Raw genomic sequence first — 20,318 nt, forward strand, 5'->3', positions numbered from 1 at the left:
CCATGTTCACCAATGACCCGTATGTCATCCATGGACACCATAAGGAACTACCATGTTGACCAATGACCCGTATGTCATCCATGGACACCATAAGCAACTACCATATTGACCAATGAACCTCATGTCATCCATGGACACCATAAGCAACTACCCTGTTGACCAATGACCAGTATGTCATCCATGGACACCATAAGTAACTACCATGTTGACCAATGACCTGCATGCCATCCATGCACACCATAAACAAATACCATGTTTACCAATGACCCGTATGTCATCCATGGGTGATACCATCACACCATAAGCAACTACCATCTTGACCAATGACCCATATGTCATCCATGGGTGATACCATCACACCATAAGCAACTACCATGTTGACCAATGACCCGTATGTCATCCATGGACACCATAAGCAACTACCATGTTGACCAGTGACCAATATGCCATCCATGGACACCATAAGCAACTACCATGTTGACCAATGACCTGTATGTCATCCATGGACACCATAAGCAACAACCATGTTGACCAATGACCCGTATGTCATCCAAGGACACCATAAGCAACTACCATGTTGACTAGTGACCTGCAGGTCATCCATGGACACCATAAGCAAACACCATGTTGACCAATGACCCATATGTCATCCATGGGTGATACCATCACACCATAAGCAACTACCATGTTGACCAATGACCCGTATGTCATCCATGGACACCATAAGTACCTACCATGTTGACCAATGACCCGTACGTCATCCATGGAAACCATAAGCAACTTCCATGTTGACCAATGACTCGTATGTCATCCATGGACACCATATGTAACTACCATGTTGACCAATGACTCGTATCTCATCCATGGACACCATAAGCAACTACCATGTGGACCAATGACCCGCATGTCATCCATGGACACCATAAACATATACCATGTTGACCAATGACCCATTTGTCATCCATGGGTGATACCATCACACCATAAGCAACAACCATGTTGACCAATGACCCGTATGTCATCCATGGACACCATAAGCAACTACCATGTTGACCAATGAACCTCAAGTCATTCATGGGTGATACCATTACACCATAAGCAACTACCATGTTGACTAATCACCCGTATGCCATCCATGGACACCATAAGCAACTACCATGTTAACCAATGACCCGCATGTCATCTATGGACACCATAAGCGAATACCATGTTGACCAATCACCCATATGTCATCCATGGGTGATACCATCACACCATAAGCAACTACCATGTTGACCAATGAGCCACAAGTCATCCATGGACACCATAACCAAATACCATGTTGACCAATGACTCATATGTCATCCATGGGTGATACCATCACACCATAAGCAACTACCATGTTAACCAATGAGCCGTATGTCATCCATGGATACCATAAGCAACTACCATGTTGACGAATGACCCGTATGTCATCCACGGACACCATAAGCAACTACCATGTTGACCAATGACCCATATGTCATCCATGCGTGATACCATCACACCATAAGCAACTACCATGTTGGCCAATGACCCGTATGTCATCCATGGACACCATACGCAACTACCATCTTGACGAACGACCCGTATGTCATCCATGGACACCATAAGCAACTACCACGTTGACCAATGACCCTCATGTCATCCATGGACACCATAAGCAACTACCATGTTGACCAATGACCCGCATGTCATCCATGGACACCATAAGCAAATACTATGTTGACAAATGACCCATATGTCATCCATGGGTGATACCATCACACCATCATGTTGACCAATGACCCACAGGTCTTCCGTGGACACCGTAAGCAAATACCATATTGACCAATGACCCATATGTCATCCATGGATGATACCATCACACCATAAGCAACTACCATGTTCACCAATGACCCGTATGTCATCCATGGACACCATAAGGAACTACCATGTTGACCAATGACCCGTATGTCATCCATGGACACCATAAGCAACTACCATATTGACCAATGAACCTCATGTCATCCATGGACACCATAAGCAACTACCATGTTGACCAATGACCCGTATGTCATCCACGGACACCATAAGTAACTACCATGTTGACCAATGACCCGCATGCCATCGATGCACACCATAAACAAATACCATGTTTACCAATGACCCGTATGTCATCCATGGGTGATACCATCACACCATAAGCAACTACCATGTTGACCAATGACCCATATGTCATCCATGGGTGATACCATCACACCATAAGCAACTACCATGTTGACCAATGACCCGTATGTCATCCATGGACACCATAAGCAACTACCATGTTGACCAATGACCCGTACGTCATCCATGGACACCATAAGCAACTACCATGTTGACCAATGACTCGTATGTCATCCATGGACACCATATGCAACTACCATGTTGACCAATGACCCGTATCTCATCCATGGACACCATAAGCAACTACCATGTTGACTAATGACCCGTATGTCATCCACGGACACCATAAGCAAATACCATGTTGACCAATGACCCATATGTCATCCATGGGTGATACCATCACACCACAAGCAACAACCATGTTGACCAATGACCCGCAAGTCATCCATGGACACAATAAGAAAATACCATGTTGACCAATGACCCGTATGTCATCCATGGGTGATACCATCACACCATAAGCAACTACCATGTTGACCAGTGACCCGCATGTCCTCCATGGACACCATAACCAACTACCAGGTTGACCAATGACCCATATGTTATCCATGGACACCATGAGCAACTACCATGTTGACCAATGACCCATATGTCATCCTTGGGTGATACCGTCACACCATAAGCAACTACGATGTTGACCAATGACCCGTATGTCATCCATGGACACCATAAGCAACTACCATGTTGACCAATGACCAATATGTCATCCATGGCCACCATAAGCAACTACCATGTTGACCAATGACTCGTATGTCATCCATGGACACCATAAGCAAAAACCATGTTGACCAATGACCCGTATGTCATCCATGGACACCATAACCAACTACCATGTTGACCAATGACTCATATGTCATCCATGGGTGATACCATCACACCATAAGCAACTACCATGTTAACCAATGACCCGTATGTCATCCATGGATACCATAAGCAACTACCATGTTGACGAATGACCCGTATGTCATCCACGGACACCATAAGCAACTACCATGTTGACCAATGACCCATATGTCATCCATGCGTGATACCATCACACCATAAGCAACTACCATGTTGGCCAATGACCCGTATGTCATCCATGGACACCATACGCAACTACCATCTTCACCAACGACCCGTATGTCATCCATGGACACCATAAGCAACTACCACGTTGACCAATGACCCTCATGTCATCCATGGACACCATAAGCAACTACCATGTTGACCAATGACCCGTATGTCATCCATGGACACCATAAGCAACTACCATGTTGACCAATGACCCGCATGTCATCCATGGACACCATAAGCAAATACTATGTTGACAAATGACCCATATGTCATCCATGGATGATACCATCACACCATGATGTTGACCAATGACCCACAGGTCTTCCGTGGACACCGTAAGCAAATACCATATTGACCAATGACCCATATGTCATCAATGGTTGATACCATCACACCATAAGCAACTACCATGTTCACTAATGACCCGTATGTCATCCATGGACACCATAAGGAACTACCATGTTGACCAATGACCCGTATGTCATCCATGGACACCATAAGCAACTACCATATTGACCAATGAACCTCATGTCATCCATGGACACCATAAGCAACTACCATGTTGACCAATGACCCGTATGTCATCCATGGACACCATAAGTAACTACCATGTTGACCAATGACCCGCATGCCATCCATGCACACCATAAACAAATACCATGTTTACCAATGACCCGTATGTCATCCATGGGTGATACCATCACACCATAAGCAACTACCATGTTGACCAATGACCCATATGTCATCCATGGGTGATACCATCACACCATAAGCAACTACCATGTTGACCAATGACCCGTATGTCATCCATGGACAGCATAAGAAACTACCATGTTGACCAATGACCCGTACGTCATCCATGGACACCTTAAGCAACTACCATGTTGACCAATGACTCGTATGTAATCCATGGACACCATATGCAACTACCATGTTGACCAATGAACCTCATGTCATCCATGGACACCATAAGCAACTACCATGTTGACTAATGACCCGCATGTCATCCACGGACACCATAAGCAAATACCATGTTGACCAATGACCCATATGTCATCCATGGGTGATACCATCACACCACAAGCAACAACCATGTTGACCAATGACCTGCATGTCATCCATGGACACAATAAGAAAACTACCATGTTGACCAATGACCCGCATGTCCTCCATGGACACCATAACCAACTACCAGGTTGACCAATGACCCATATGTCATCCATGGACACCATAAGCAACTACCATGTTGACCAATGACCCATATGTCATCCTTGGGTGATACCGTCACACCATAAGCAACTACGATGTTGACCAATGACCCGTATGTCATCCATGGACACCATAAGCAACTACCATGTTGACCAATGACCAATATGTCATCCATGGACACCATAAGCAACTACCGTGTTGACCAATGACTCGTATGTCATCCATGGACACCATAAGCAAAAACCATGTTGACCAATGACCTGTATGTCATCCATGGACACCATAAGCAACTACCATGTTGACTAATGACCTGCATGTCATCCACGGACACCATAAGAAAACACCATGTTGACCACTGACCCATATGTCATCCATGGTTGATACCATCGCACCATAAGCAACTACCATGTTGACCAATGACCTGCAGGTCATCCATGGACACCATAAGCAAATACCATGTTGACCAATGACCCATATGTCATCCATGGGTGATACCATCCCACCATAAGCACCTACCATGTTGACCAATGACCTGTATGTCATCCATGGACACCATAAGCAACTACCATGTTGACCAATGACCCGTACGTCATCCATGGACACCATAAGCAACTACCATGTTGACCAATGACTCGTATGTCATCCATGGACACCATATGCAACTACCATGTTGACCAAGGACCCGTATCTCATCCATGGACACCATAAGCAACTACCATGTTGACCAATGACCCGCATGTCATCCACGGACACCATAAGCAAATACCATGTTGACCAATGACCCATATGTCATCCATGGGTGATACCATCACACCATAAGCAACAACCATGTTGACCAATGACCCGTATGTCATCCATGGACACAATAAGAAAATACCATGTTGACCAATGACCCGTATGTCATCCATGGGTGATACCAACACACCATAAACAACTACCATGTTGACCAGTGACCCGTATGTCCTCCATGGACACCATAACCAACTACCAGGTTGACCACTGACCCATATGTCATCCATGGGTGATATCATCACACCATAAGCAACTACCATGTTGACCAATGACCCATATGTCATCCATGGGTGATACCATCACACCATAAGCAACTACCATATTGACCAATGACCCATATGTAATCCAGGACACCATAAGCAACTACCATGTTGACCAATGACCCGTATTCCATCCATGGACACCATAAGCAACTACCATGTTGACCAATAACCCATATGTCATCCATGGGTGATACCAAACACCATAAGCAACTACCATGTTGACCAATGACCCATATGTCATCCATGGACACCACAAGCAACTACCATGTTCACCAATGACCCATATGTCATCCTTGGGTGATACCATCACACCATACGCAACTACCATGTTGACCAATGACCCGTATGTCATCCATGGACACCATAAGCAACTACCATGTTGACCAGTGACCAATATGCCATCCATGGACACTATAAGCAACTACCATGTTGACCAATGACCCGTATGTCATCCATGGACACCATAAGCAACAACCATGTTAACCAATGACCCGTATGTCATCCAAGGACACCATAAGCAACTACCATGTTGACTAGTGACCTGCAGGTCATCCATGGACACCATAAGCAAACACCATGTTGACCAATGACCCATATGTCATCTATGGGTGATACCATCACACCATAAGCAACTACCATGTTGACCAATGACCTGTATGTCATCCATGGACACCATAAGTACCTACCATGTTGACCAATGACCCGTACGTCATCCATGGAAACCATAAGCAACTTCCATGTTGACCAATGACTCGTATGTCATCCATGGACACCATATGCAACTAACATGTTGACCAATGACCCGTATCTCATCCATGGACACCATAAGCAACTACCATGTGGACCAATGACCCGCATGTCATCCATGGACACCATAAACATATACCATGTTGACCAATGACCCATTTGTCATCCATGGGTGATACCATCACACCATATGCAACAACCATGTTGACCAATGACCCGTATGTCATCCATGGACACCATAAGCAACTACCATGTTGACCAATGAACCTCATGTCATTCATGGGTGATACCATTACACCATAAGCAACTACCATGTTGACCAATCACCCGTATGTCATCCATGGACACCATAAGCAACTACCATGTTAACCAATGACCCGCATGTCATCTATGGACACCATAAGCGAATACCATGTTGACCAATGACCCATATGTCATCCATGGGTGATACCATCACACCATAAGCAACTACCATGATGACCAATGAGCCACAAGTCATCCATGGACACCATAACCAAATACCATGTTGACCAATGACTCATATGTCATCCATGGGTGATACCATCACACCATAAGCAACTACCATGTTAACCAATGACCCGTATGTCATCCATGGATACCATAAGCAACTACCATGTTGACGAATGACCCGTATGTCATCCACGGACACCATAAGCAACTACCATGTTGACCAATGACCCATATGTCATCCATGCGGGATACCATCACACCATAAGCAACTACCATGTTGGCCAATGACCCGTATGTCATCCATGGACACCATACGCAACTACCATCTTGACCAACGACCCGTATGTCATCCATGGACACCATAAGCAACTACCACGTTGACCAATGACCCTCATGTCATCCATGGACACCATAAGCAACTACCATGTTGACCAATGACCCGTATGTCATCTATGGACACCATAAGCAACTACCATGTTGACCAATGACCCGCATGTCATCCATGGACACCATAAGCAAATACTATGTTGACAAATGACCCATATGTCATCCATGGGTGATACCATCACACCATCATGTTGACCAATGACCCACAGGTCTTCCGTGGACACCGTAAGCAAATACCATATTGACCAATGACCCATATGTCATCCATGGGTGATACCATCACACCATAAGCAACTACTATGTTCACCAATGACCCGTATGTCATCCATGGACACCATAAGGAACTACCATGTTGACCAATGACCCGTATGTCATCCATGGACACCATAAGCAACTACCATATTGACCAATGAACCTCATGTCATCCATGGACACCATAAGCAACTACCATGTTGACCAATGACCCGTATGTCATCCATGGACACCATAAGTAACTACCATGTTGACGAATGACCCGCATGCCATCCATGCACACCATAAACAAATACCATGTTTACCAGTGACCCGTATGTCATCCATGGGTGATACCATCACACCATAAGCAACTACCATGTTGACCAATGACCCATATGTCATCCATGGGTGATACCATCACACCATAAGCAACTACCATGTTGACCAATTACCCGTATGTCATCCATGGACACCATAAGCAACTACCATGTTGACCAATGACCCGTACGTCATCCATGGACACCATAAGCAACTACCATGTTGACCAATGACTCGTATGTCATCCATGGACACCATATGCAACTACCATGTTGACCAATGACCCGTATCTCATCCATGGACACCATAAGCAACTACCATGTTGACTAATGACCCGCATGTCATCCACGGACACCATAAGCAAATACCATGTTGACCAATGACCCATATGTCATCCATGGGTGATACCATCACACCACAAGCAACAACCATGTTGACCAATGACCCGCATGTCATCCATGGACACAATAAGAAAATACCATGTTGACCAATGACCCGTATGTCATCCATGGGTGATACCATCACACCATAAGCAACTACCATGTTGACCAGTGACCCGCATGTCCTCCATGGACACCATAACCAACTACCAGGTTGACCACTGACCCATATGTCATCCATGGGTGATATCATCACACCATAAGCAACTACCATGTTGACCAATGACCCATATGTCATCCATGGGTGATACCATCACACCATAAACAACTACCATGTTGACTAATGACCCATATGTAATCCAGGACACCATAAGCAACTACCATGTTGACCAATGACCCGTATGCCATCCATGGACACCATAAGCAACTACCTTGTTGACCAATAACCCATATGTCGTCCATGGGTGATACCATCACACCATAACCAACTACCATGTTGACCAATGACCCATATGTCATCCATGGACACGATAAGCAACTACCATGTTGACCAATGACCCATATGTCATCCTTGGGTGATACCATCACACCATAAGCAACTACCATGTTGACCAATGACCCGTATGTCATCCATGGACACCATAAGCAACTACCATGTTGACCAATGACCAATATGTCATCCATGGACACCATAAGCAACTACCATGTTGACCAATGACTCGTATGTCATCCATGGACACCATAAGCAACAACCATGTTGACCAATGACACGTATGTCATCCAAGGACACCATAAGCAACTACCATGTTGACTAATGACCCGCATGTCATCCATGGACACCATAAGCAAACACCATGTTGACCAATGACCCATATGTCATCCATGGGTGATACCATCGCACCATAAGCAACTACCATGCTGACCAATGACCTGCAGGTCATCCAAGGACACCATAAGCAAATACCATGTTGACCAATGACCCATATGTCGTCCATGGGTGATACCATCACACCATAAGCAACTACCATGTTGACCAATGACCCGTATGTCATCCATGGACACCATAAGTACCTACCATGTTGACCAATGACCCGTACGTCATCCATGGAAACCATAAGCAACTTCCATGTTGACCAATGACTCGTATGTCATCCATGGACACCATATGCAACTACCATGTTGACCAATGACCCGTATCTCATCCATGGACACCATAAGCAACTACCATGTGGACCAATGACCCGCATGTCATCCATGGACACCATAAACATATACCATGTTGACCAATGACCCATTTGTCATCCATGGGTGATACCATCACACCATAAGCAACAACCATGTTGACCAATGACCCGTATGTCATCCATGGACACCATAAGCAACTACCATGTTGACCAATGAACCTCATGTCATTCATGGGTGATACCATTACACCATAAGCAACTACCATGTTGACCAATCACCCGTATGTCATCCATGGACACCATAAGCAACTACCATGTTAACCAATGACCCGCATGTCATCTATGGACACCATAAGCGAATATCATGTTGACCAATGACCCATATGTCATCCATGGGTGATACCATCACACCATAAGCAACTACCATGTTGACCAATGAGCCACAAGTCATCCATGGACACCATAACCAAATACCATGTTGACCAATGACTCATATGTCATCCATGGGTGATACCATCACACCATAAGCAACTACCATGTTAACCAATGACCCGTATGTCATCCATGGATACCATAAGCAACTACCATGTTGACGAATGACCCGTATGTCATCCACGGACACCATAAGCAACTACCATGTTGACCAATGACCCATATGTCATCCATGCGTGATACCATCACACCATAAGTACCTACCATGTTGGCCAATGACCCGTATGTCATCTATGGACACCATACGCAACTACCATCTTGACCAACGACCCGTATGTCATCCATGGACACCATAAGCAACTACCACGTTGACCAATGACCCTCATGTCATCCATGGACACCATAAGCAACTACCATGTTGACCAATGACCCGTATGTCATCCATGGACACCATAAGCAACTACCATGTTGACCAATGACCCGCATGTCATCCATGGACACCATAAGCAAATACTATGTTGAAAAATGACCCATATGTCATCCATGGGTGATACCATCACACCATCATGTTGACCAATGACCCACAGGTCTTCCGTGGACACCGTAAGCAAATACCATATTGACCAATGACCCATATGTCATCCATGGGTGATACCATCACACCATAAGCAACTACCATGTTCACCAATGACCCGTATGTCATCCATGGACACCATAAGGAACTACCATGTTGACCACTGACCCGTATGTCATCCATGGACACCATAAGCAACTACCATATTGACCAATGAACCTCATGTCATCCATGGACACCATAAGCAACTACCATGTTCACCAATGACCCGTATGTCATCCATGGACACCATAAGTAACTACCATGTTGACCAATGACCCGCATGCCATCCATGCACACCATAAACAAATACCATGTTTACCAATGACCCGTATGTCATCCATGGGTGATACCATCACACCATAAGCAACTACCATGTTGACCAATGACCCATATGTCATCCATGGGTGATACCATCACACCATAAGCAACTACCATGTTGACCAATGACCCGTATGTCATCCATGGACACCATAAGCAACTACCATGTTGACCAATGACCCGTACGTCATCCATGGACACCATAAGCAACTACCATGTTGACCAATGACTTGTATGTCATCCATGGACACCATATGCAACTACCATGTTGACCAATGACCCGTATCTCATCCATGGACACCATAAGCAACTACCATGTTGACTAATGACCCGCATGTCATCCACGGACACCATAAGCAAATACCATGTTGACCAATGACCCATATGTCATCCATGGGTGATACCATCACACCACAAGCAACAACCATGTTGACCAATGACCCGCATGTCATCCATGGACACAATAAGAAAATACCATGTTGACCAATGACCCGTATGTCATCCATGGGTGATACCATCACACCATAAGCAACTACCATGTTGACCAGTGACCCGCATGTCCTCCATGGACACCATAACCAACTACCAGGTTGACCACTGACCCATATGTCATCCATGGGTGATATCATCACACCATAAGCAACTACCATGTTGACCAATGACCCATATGTCATCCATGGGTGATACCATCACACCATAAACAACTACCATGTTGACCAATGACCCATATGTAATCCAGGACACCATAAGCAACTACCATGTTGACCAATGACCCGTATGCCATCCATGGACACCATAAGCAACTACCATGTTGACCAATAACCCATATGTCATCCATGGGTGATACCATCACACCATAACCAACTACCATGTTGACCAATGACCCATATGTCATCCATGGACACGATAAGCAACTACTATGTTGACCAATGACCCATATGTCATCCTTGGGTGATACCATCACACCATAAGCAACTACCATGTTGACCAATGACCCGTATGTCATCCATGGACACCATAAGCAACTACCATGTTGACCAATGACCAATATGTCATCCATGGACACCATAAGCAACTACCATGTTGACCAATGACTCGTATGTCATCCATGGACACCATAAGCAACAACCATGTTGACCAATGACACGTATGTCATCCAAGGACACCATAAGCAACTACCATGTTGACTAATGACCCGCATGTCATCCATGGACACCATAAGCAAACACCATGTTGACCAATGACCCATATGTCATCCATGGGTGATACCATCGCACCATAAGCAACTACCATGCTGACCAATGACCTGCAGGTCATCCATGGACACCATAAGCAAATACCATGTTGACCAATGACCCATATGTCGTCCATGGGTGATACCATCACACCATAAGCAACTACCATGTTGACCAATGACCCGTATGTCATCCATGGACACCATAAGCAACTACCATGTTGACCAATGACCCGTACGTCATCGATGGACACCATAAGCAACTACCATGTTGACCAATGACTCGTATGTCATCCATGGACACCATATGCAACTACCATGTTGACCAATGACCCGTATCTCATCCATGGACACCATAAGCAACTACCATGTCGACCAATGACCCGCATGTCATCCATGGACACCATAAGCATATACCATGTTGACCAATGACCCATTTGTTATCCATGGGTGATACCATCACACCATAACCAACAACCATGTTGACCAATGACCTATATGTCATCCATGGACACCATAAGCAACTACCATGTTGACCAATGAACCTCATGTCATTCATGGGTGATACCATCACACCATAAGCAACTACCATGTTGACCAATGACCCGTATGTCATCCATGGACACCATAACCAACTACCATGTTAACCAATGACCCGCATGTCATCCATGGACACCATAAGCGAATACCATGTTGACCAATGACCCATATGTCATCCATGGGTGATACCATCACACCATAAGCAACTACCATGTTGACCAATGACCCACAAGTCATCCATGGACACCATAACCAAATACCATGTTGACCAATGACTCATATGTCATCAATGGGTGATACCATCACACAATAAGCAACTACCATGTTAACCAATGACCCGTATGTTATCCATGGATACCATAAGCAACTACCATGTTGACGAATGACCCGTATGTCATCCACGGACACCATAAGCAACTACCATGTTGACCAATGACCCATATGTCATCCATGTGTGATACCATCACACCATAAGCAACTACCATGTTGACCAATGACCTGTATGTCATCCATGGACACCATATGCAACTACCATGTTGACCAACGACCCGTATGTCATCCATGGACACCATAAGCAACTACCATGTTGACCAATGAACCTCATGTCATCCATGGACACCATAAGCAACTACCATGTTGACCAATGACCCGTATGTCATCCATGGACACCATAAGCAACTACCATGTTGACCAATGACCCGCATCTCATCCATGGACACCATAAGCAAATACCACGTTGACAAATGACCCATATGTCATCCATGGGTGATACCATCACACCATTAGCAACTACCATGTTGACCAATGACCCACAGGTCTTCCGTGGACACCGTAAGCAAATACCATATTGACCAATGACCCATATGTCATCCATGGGTGATACCATCACACCATAAGCAACTACCATGTTCACCAATGACCCGTATGTCATCCCTGGACACCATAAGCAACTACCATGTTGACCAATGACCCGTATGTCAACCATGGACACCATAAGCGACTACCATATTGACCAATGAACCTCATGTCATCCATGGACACCATAAACAACTACCATGTTGACCAATGACCCGTATGTCATCCATGGACACCATAAGTAACTACCATGTTGACCAATGACCCGCATGCCATCAATGCACACCATAAGCAAATACCATGTTGACCAATGACCCGTATGTCATCCATAGGTGATATCATCACACCATAAACAACTACCATGTTGACCAATGACCCATATGTCATCAATGGGTGATACCATCACACCATAAGCAACTACCATGTTGACTAATGACCCGTATGTCATCCATGGATACCATAAGCAACTACCAGGTTGACCAATGACCTGTATGTCATCCATGGTCACCATAAGCAACTACCATGTAGACCAATGACCCATATGTCATCCATGGGTGATACGATCACACCATAAGAAACTACCATGTTGACCAATGACCCGTATGTCATCAATGGACACCATAAGCAACTACCATGTTGACCAACGACCCATATGTCATCCATGGACACCATATGCAACTACCATGTTGACCAATGAACCTCATGTCATCCATGGACACCATAAGCAACTACCATGTTGACCAATGACCCGTATGTCATCCATGGACACCATAAGCAACCACCATGTTGACCAATGACCCGCATTTCATCCATGGACACCATAAGCAAATACCATGTTGACTAATGACCCATATGTCATCCATGGGTGATACCATCACACCAAAAGCAACTACCATGTTGACTAATGACCCGCAGGTCATCCATGGACACCATAAGCAAATACCATGTTGACCAATGATCCATATGTCATCCATGGGTGATACCATCACACCATAAGCAACTACCATGTTGACCAATGACTCGTATGTCATCCATGGACACCATAAGCAACTACCATGTTGACCAATGAACCTCATGTCATCCATGGACACCATAAGCAACTACCATGTTGACCAGTGACCCGTATGTCATCCATGGACACCATAAGCAACTACCATGTTGCCCAATGACCCGCATGTCGTCCATGGACACCATAAGCAAATACCATGTTGACCAATGACCCATATGTCATACATAGGTGATACCATCACACCATAAGAAACTACCATGTTGACCAATGACCCGCAGGTCATCCGTGGACACCATAAGCAAATACCATGTTGACCAATGACCCATATGTCATCCATGGGTGATACCATCACACCATAAGCAACTACCATGTTGACCAATGACCCGTATGTCATCCATGGACACGATAAGCAACTACCATGTTGACTAATGACCCGTATGTCATCCATGGACACCATAAGCAACTACCATGTTGACAAATGACCCATATGTCATCCATGGGTGATACCATCATACCATAAGCAACTACCATGTTGACCAATGACCCGTATGTCATCCATGGACACCATAAGCAACTACCATGTTGACCAATGACCCGTATGTCATCCATGGACACCATAAGCAACTACCATGTTGACCAATGACCCGTATGACGTCCATGGACACCATAAGCGACTACCAAGTTGACCAATGACACGCATGTCATCCATGGACATCATAAGCAAATACCATGTTGACCAATGACCCATATGTCATCTATGGGTGATACCATCACACCATAAGCAACTACCATGTGTACCAATGACCCGTATGTCATCCATGGACACCATAAGCAACTACCATGTTGACTAATGACCTGTATATCATTCATAGAAACCATAAGCAACTACCATGTCGACCAATGACCCGCATGTCATCCATGGACACCATAAGCAAATACCATCTTGACCAATGACCCATATGTCATCCATGGGTAATACCATCACACTATAAGCAACTACCATGTTGACCAATGATCCGTATGCCATCCATAGACACCATAAGCAACGACCATGTTGACCAATAACCCCTATGTCATTCATGGTTACCATAAGCAACTACCATGTTGACAAATGACCCATTAGTCATCCATGGGTGATACCATCAAACCATAAGCGACTACCATGTTGACCAATGACCCGTATGTCATCCATGGGTGATACCATCACACCATAAGCAACTACCATGTTGACCAATGAGCCATATGTTATCCATGCGTGATACCATCACACCATAAGCAACTACCATGTTGACCAATGACCCGTATGTCATCCATGGACACGATAAGCAACTACCATGTTGACCAATGACCCGTATGCATCCATGGACACCATAAGCAACTACCATGGTGACCAATCACCTACATGTCATCCATGGACATCATAAGCAAATACCATGTTGACCAATGACCCATATGTCATCCATGGGTGATACCATCACACCATAAGCAACTACCATGTTGACCAATGACCCGTATGTCACCCATGGACACCATAAGCAACTACGATGTTGACCAATGACCCATATGTCATCCATGGGTGATACCATCACACCATAAGCAACTACCATGTTGACCAATGACCAGTATGTCATCGATAGACACCATAAGCAATTACCATGTCGACCAATGACCCGCATGTCATCCATGGACACCATAAGAAACTACCATTTTGACCAATGACCCGGATGTCATCCATGGAAACCATAAGCAAATATTATGTTGACCAATGACCCATATGTCATCCATAGGTGATACCATTACACCATAAGCAACTACCATATTGACGATTGACCCGTATGTCATCCATGGACACCATAAGCAAACACCATATTGACCAATGACCCATATGTCATCCATGGGTGATACCATCACACCATAAGAAACTACCATGTTAACCAATAACCCGTATGTCATCAATGGACACCATAAGCAACTACCATGTTTACCAACGACCCGTATGTCATCCATGGACACCATATGCAACTACCATGTTGACCAGTGAAGCTCATGTCATCCATGTACACCATAAGCAACTACCATGTTGACCAATGACTCGTATGTCATCCATGGACACCATAAGCAACCACCATGTTGACCAATGACCCGCATGTCATCCATGGACACCATAAGCAAATACCATGTTGACTAATGACCCATATGTCATCCATGGGTGATACCATCACACTAAAAGCAAATACCATGTTGACCAATGACCCGCAGGTCATCCGTGGACACCATAAGCAAATACCATGTTGACCAATGACCCATATGTCATCCATGGGTGATACCATCACACCATAAGCAACTACCATGTTGACCAATGACCCGTATGTCAACCATGGACACCATAAGCAACTACCATGTTGACCAATGACCCGTATGTCATCCATGGACACCATAAGCAACTACCATGTTGACCAGTGACCCGCATGTCATCCATGGACACCATAAGCAACTACCATGTTGACCAATGACCCGCATGTCATCCATGGACACCATAAGCAAATACCATGTTGACCAATGACCCATATGTCATCTATAGGTGATACCATCACACTATAAGAAACTTCCATGTTGACCAATGACCCGCAGGTCATCCGTGGATACCAGAAGCAAATACCATGTTGACCAATGACCCATATGTTATCCATGGGTGATACCATCACACCATAATATTGACCAATGACTCGTATGTCATCCATGGACACGATAAGCAACTACCATGTTGACCAATGACCCGTATGCATCCATGGACACCATAAGCAACTACCATGTTGACCAATGACCTGCATGTCATCCATGGACATCATAAGCAAATACCATGTTGACCAATGACCCATATGTCATCCATGGGTGATACCATCACACCATAAGCAACTACGATGTTGACCAATGACCCGTATGTCATCCACAGACACCATAAGCAACTACCATGTTGACCAATGACCCGTATGTCATCCATGGAGACCATAAGCAACTACCATGTTGACCAATCACCCGCATGTCATCCATGGACACCATAAGCAAATACCATGTTGACCAATGACCCATATGTCATCCATAGGTGATACCATCACACCATAAGAAACTACCATGTTGACAATTGACCCGCAGGTCATCCGTGGACACCATAATTAAATACCATGTTGACCAATGACCCATATGTTATCTATGGGTGATTCCATCACACCATAATGTTGACCAATGACCTGTATGTCATCGATGGACACCATAAGCAATTACCATGTTGCCCAATGACCCGCATTGCATCCATGGACACCATAAGAAACTACCATGTTGACCAATGACCCAGATATCATCTATGGACACCATAACCAAATATCATGTTGATCAATGACCCATATGTCATCCATAGGTGATACCATTACACCATAAGCAACTACCATGTTGACGATTGACCCGTATGTCATCCATGGACACCATAAGCAAATACCATATTGACCAATGACCCATAAGTCATCCATGGGTGATACCATCACACCATAAGCAACTACCATGTTGACGAATGACCCGTATGTCATCCATGGACACCATAAGCAACTACCATGTTGACCAATGACCCATATGTCATCCATGGGTGATACCATCACACCATAAGAAACTACCATGTTGACCAATGACACGTATGTCATCAATGGACACCATAAGCAACTACCATGTTGACCAACGACCCGTATGTCATCCATGGACACCGTAAGTAACTACCATGTTGACCAATGAACCTCGTGTCATCCATGGACACCATAAGCAACTACAATGTTGACCAATGACCTGTATGTCATCCATGGACACCATAAGCAACCACCATGTTGCCTGATGACCCGCATGTCATCCATGGACACCATCAGTAAATACCATGTTGACTAATGACCCATATGTCATCCATGGGTGATACCATCACACCAAAAGCAACTACCATGTTGACCAATGACCCGCAGGTCATCCGTGAACACCATAAGCAAATACCATGTTGACCAATGACCCATATGTCATCCATGGGTGATACCATCACACCATAAGCAACTATCATGTTGACCAATGACCCGCATGTCATCCATGGAGACCATAAGCAACTACCATGTTGAGCAATGACCTGTATGTCATCCATGGACACCATAAGCAACTACCATGTTGACCAATGAACCTCATGTCATCCATGGACACCATAAGCAACTACCATGTTGACCAGTGACCCGTATGTCGTCCATGGACACCATAAGCAACTACCATGTTGACCAATGACCCGCATGTCATCCATGGACACCATAAGCAAATACCATGTTGACCAATGACCCATATGTCATCCATAAGTGATACCATCACACCATAAGAAACTACCATGTTGACTAATAACCCGCAGGTCATCAGTGGACACCATAAGCAAATACCATGTTAACAATGACCCATATGTCATCCATGGGTGATACCATCACACCATAAGCAACTACCATGTTGACCAATGACCCGTATGTCATCCATGGACACGATAAGCAACTACCATGTTGACCAATGACCCGTATGTCATCCATGGACACCATAAGCAACTACCATGTTGACAAATGACCCATATGTCATCCATGGGTGATACCATCATAACATAAGCAACCACCATGTTGACCAATGACCCGTATGTCATCCATGGACACCATAAGCAACTACCATGTTGACCAATGACCCGTATGTCATCCATGGACACCATAAGCAACTACCATGTTGACCAATGACCCGTATGTCTTCCATGGACACCATAAGCAACTACCATGTTGACCAATGACCCGCATGTCATCCATGGACATCATTAGCAAATACCATGTTGACCAATGACCCATATGTCATCTATGGGTGATACCATCACACCATAAGCAACTATTATGTTGACCAATGACCCGTATGTCATCCATGGACACCATAAGCAACTACATGTTGACTAATGAGCCTTATGTCATTCATAGAAACCATAAGCAACTACCATGTTGACCAATGACCTGTATGTCATCCATGGACACCATAAGCAACTACCATGTTGACCAGTGACCCGCATGTCATCCATGGACACCATAAGCAACTACCATGTTGACCAATGACCCGCATGTCATCGATGGACACCATAAGCAAATACCATGCTGACCAATGACCCATATGTCATCCATAGGTGATACCATCACACCATAAGAAACTACCATGTTGACAATTGACCCGCAGGTCATCCGTGGACACCACAAGCAAATACCATGTTGACCAATGACCCATATGTTATCCATGGGTGATACCATCACACCATAATGTTGACCAATGACCCGTATGTCATCCATGGACACGATAAGCAACTACCATGTTGACCAATGACCCGTATGCATCCATGGACACCATAAGCAACTACCATGTTGACCAATGACCTGCATGTCATCCATGGACATCATAAGCAAATACCATGTTGACCAATGACCCATATGTCATCCATGGGTGATACCATCACACCATAAGCAACTACCATGTTGACCAATGACCCGTATGTCACCCATGGACACCATAAGCAACTACCATGTTGACCAACGACCCATATGTCATCCATGGGTGATACAATCACACCATTAGCAACTAACATGTTGACCAATGACTCGTATGTCATCGATGGACACCATAAGCAATTACCATGTTGCCCAATGACCCGCATTGCATCCATGGACACCATAAGAAACTACCATGTTGACCAATGACCCGCATGTCATCTATGGACACCATAACCAAATATCATGTTGATCAATGACCCATATGTCATCCATAGGTGATACCATTACACCATAAGCAACTACCATGTTGACGATTGACCCGTATGTCATCCATGGACACCATAAGCAAATACCATATTGACCAATGACCCATAAGTCATCCATGGGTGATACCATCACACCATAAGCAACTACCATGTTGACGAATGACCCGTATGTCATCCATGGACACCATAAGCAACTACCATGTTGACCAAT

This window comes from Lactuca virosa, chromosome 4 (genome assembly GCF_052849685.1).
Source record: "Lactuca virosa cultivar CGN04683 chromosome 4, Lactuca_virosa_CGN04683_v6, whole genome shotgun sequence".
Lineage (NCBI taxonomy): Eukaryota > Viridiplantae > Streptophyta > Magnoliopsida > Asterales > Asteraceae > Lactuca > Lactuca virosa.